This window comes from Microtus oregoni, unplaced genomic scaffold (assembly GCF_018167655.1).
Source record: "Microtus oregoni isolate MIOR12 unplaced genomic scaffold, Mior012 000001F_ref0000356, whole genome shotgun sequence".
Lineage (NCBI taxonomy): Eukaryota > Metazoa > Chordata > Mammalia > Rodentia > Cricetidae > Microtus > Microtus oregoni.
Window position 1 is genome coordinate 43,496,844 of NW_024543060.1, and position 3,891 is coordinate 43,500,734.

General features: G+C 38.8%; 1 pseudogene; it reads right to left on the minus strand.

Moving 5' to 3' along the window:
• Nucleotides 1-453: 453 nt before the first annotated feature.
• On the minus strand, nt 454-576 carry LOC121464778 (annotated as a pseudogene).
• Between the last annotated feature and the right edge of the window lie 3,315 nt (nt 577-3,891).

Consider the following 3,891-nt stretch of genomic DNA (forward strand, 5'->3'; position numbering starts at 1 on the left):
AGTGATATCATGAACAACGAGGTCAAGATCATGATGGGGCTACCCACTTAATCAGTTTACCTGAGCTAATAGTACTGCACCTACTCTGGATTAACAGCAATAAAACCAGCATGGAGCCACGCTAGGCACACTGAATGTGGGGCAAACTGTGGGCAACTGTCAGGGAGACCAGGATTTATCCCTACTGCGTGTACTGGCATTTTGGAACCCTTTGTCCTTGGAGGGATATCTTGCTCAGCCCAAATACTATGTGAAGGGCTTTGGCCCTGTCTCAAATCAATGTGCTAGACTTTGGTGACTTCCTATGGGAAACCTTACCCTATCCAAGGAGTGGACAGGGGTTGGGATGGGAAGGAAGGTGAAGGAAGTGGGAAGAGGAAAGGAAGTGTGAACTGGGGTTGGTAAATGAAAGGAGAAAATATATTTTTAAATAAATAAATAATTTTTAAAAATAAATGCTACTGTACAAGTCAGAAACGGATGCCAATGAAATGGACACAGCTGTGCCAATTAAAAGGAATATTCCCTTTCATGCATAGAAAGAGAAGTAAGGTTTTCTTAACTAAGCTAATACAGGAGTATTATATACAATGGACGGTTTGAAGAACGTATCATTCTGTGAAAGGATATGTATTTGTGCAGAAAATATGAGTAATGGCCATAGGATGGTGAGTTTAGTATTTACCACTTCGTTTCTGAGAAGTGCAATGGAATGATCCTTAAATCTACAGTATGAAATCACAAGTGATAGACACTTATCGTAATGTTCACTGTGGTTACATGTATAATTGTAACCTTCACAAACCCTGAATGAAATGTCTTTTTCTCAGTATAAGAAACTAAACCTAACAGATTTGCCAAAAATTGAAGTTTCCATCCATCTGAGAACATAGTGATAGGGTCATTGGGTTGTTATCATATCTGATAGGCCACAGCTGTTACACAAATGTTAATTTGAGCTCTGTTTTCACTACACAATCACTAATTGTGTAGCTAAACTGTCATAATGTGGGAGCTGATAGAGGAACAACCTTCATTAGAACGAAAACAGGTCACATTGATGCCAAGAGTCTGGAAAATCAAAGGTGATGAATCATCTCTTCATTTTCCCTATTAGAAGTTGTTTGTCCAGCTTTGAGGATTGCTGGGGTGCCTGCTTCTGTTCCTCTTGCTTTCTATACTTTAGTCCGTTACTTCCTCTGTCCTGTCTCAAGAGTGCTTATCCCCACAATCTTACAGATTAGGAAATCATGGTCAATTATTTTTCTCTTAGAATTCGAATAGCAAAATTTTTATGTATGCTAAAGGCCTTCAGTATTTTGGTTTAAGCTTAGATAATTGGCATTTTTTTCATTCTCTTATATCCTGTGCTATAATTATTTGGGTTACACACTAAGATAACACAAATATATTCAGCATATTGTACATTCAATATATAATATATTCTATGTAGTAGAGAATATATTTGCAGTGTTGGCAACATAAGCTGCAGCTTTTAAAGAATAATGCCTATGGAGACAATTTCCTTAATCTTCAGGTCAAACCAAACAAGAACAAGGATGTTGACACAATAAACCCTCATTTTGTCATATATAGGTAAGAATTTTTACTTGATTCTTCCAAGCATACCTGTCTCCCTGGCAATAAAGATAATAAGTAAGCCTTCAAATATCAGCATTTGACCTATCTTTAAATATCTGTTTTTTTATACTTTTTTTGAATTTTAATTTTGTTTTTTTGAGACAGGGTTTTTCTGTTGCTTTGGGGCCTGTCCTAGCACTAGCTCTTGTAGACCAGGCTGGTCTCGAACTCACAGAAATCCTCCTACCTCTGGCTCCTGAGTGATGGGATTAAAGGCGTACACAACCACTGCCTGGCTAAATATCTGCTTTTTATATTTTAAAATATTAAACATGTATATAATAACATATAATGTAAATAGCTATTTTAATCCAAGAAATCATAAGTTGATTCTTTTTTGATTTGTGACTTTTTAAATTTTTTTGTAAAATTTTTATTGTGACTCCCTTTTGGAAGTCATAATACTGTCCATGGTGAAGTTTTACAGACAAGTAGAAACATAAATAAGAAATGTTCAATTAGCTGGACTGGGAAAAGAAAGATGCCCAGAGAATATGCTTAGAGACAAAAATAGAATGCTGGCAGGGAAAGCATCCCAGAATATGGAGGGCGGCATGGTAGAATTAGGACAGATAGTGAAGACTAGAAGAATAAGGGGGGGTAGAACAGACAAGTTTAGATAGACTATTGGGCCAGGGAAATGATAACTAAAGTTAGTGTTCTGCTTATTACCCATTCAAGTTTGATCAGTGGTTCTAAAGCTTCTGTGGTAATCACAGAGTATCCCTTTCAGGCCATGTGCATTCTAAGGAACACATAAAATGAGGAAATGACTCACCATATCCCTTAAGGAGCCATCTTAGGGTTGGCAAGAGACATGAACTTCGAGGGGCTCCCAGGTGCCCAGGGCGATGTCCCCAGTTAGCTCCTTGGGCAGCTGAGGATAGGGAACCTGAAATGACCCTATCCTATAGCCATACTGATGAATATCTTGCATATCATCATAGAACCTTCATCTGGTGATGGATGGAGATAGAGACAGAGACCCACACTGGAGCATAAGACTGAGCTTCCAAGGTCCCAATGAAGAGCAGAAGGAGGGAGAACATGAGCAAGGAAGTCAAGACCACGAGGGGTGCACCCACCCACTGAGACAGTGGGGCTGATCTATTGGGAGCTCACCAAGGCCATCTGGACTGTGACTGAAAAAGCAGGGGATAAAACTGGACTCTCTGAGCATGGCGAACAATGAGGGCTGATGAGAAGCCAAAGACAATGGAACTGGGTTTTGATCCTACTTCATGTCTGGCTTTGTGGGAGCCTAGCTAGTATAGATGTTCACCTTCCTAGACCTGGATGGAGAGGGGAGGACCTTGGACTTTCCACAGGGCAGGGAACCCTGACTGTTTTTCGGGTTGGAGAGGGAGGGGGAGGAGGAGAAGATGGGAGGAGGGGGAGGGAAATGGGAGGCTGGGAGGAGACAGGAATTTCTTTTTTTTTTCTTTCAATAAAAAAAAAAGATGTCCATCCACAGGAGAACAGATGATCTATAATAGTCATCTATTTATAGTGTCCTTTTATTTTCAGTATAACTAAAACAGTTTAGGCACTACATATAAAATAACATCTACTTTGAAATCATTAGTTTGCAATAATTTTAAGCCTGGTACAATCAGAAATTTTAATTAAATGCTAAAAGCAGAGTGTAATTAAAATTACATTTGTGCTTCTTTTGTCATTTTTTTAATCTTAAGCTATCAAGAACAGATTGATTTTTACTAGACAATTTCTTCTTTGTACCTTATTACATGTGACTGAAAATATATTACTATTTTTTCTGCATGTGACTGATTAAGAGGCAGAGTCTCATACGCTATGTGTTTCCATGTGGTTGTCAAATGGCCAGTATAGAGGTCAGATTCTGAAGAAATCACATTAGCCCGATGAGCTGTCCAACCAGCTTCTGTGTCCACATTTGGAAATGTACTGTTTCAGCAATCTGTTCTCTAACTAGAACCTATAATGAACCGTGGTGATTGGAATACAGGGATCCTCTAGTAGCTGAGAGTCATAGCTAAACCCTTCATAACTCTGGGCTTGTCTAATTCACAAAGTCATCACTGCCCTCATGTTACATTATTTCAGTTCAACTCGAGCAATTTGTTTTACTTGCTACTGGATATTACTGTCTTGCTTGAACTATAACCTTGTGAAATATAACTTGTTTGATAGAATCTGCTAAGTACCATGAGCTTTCTGATTAACTCAAATTACCCGTAAGTCCTGCAGCTGGGCCTGTTTCTTCATGCG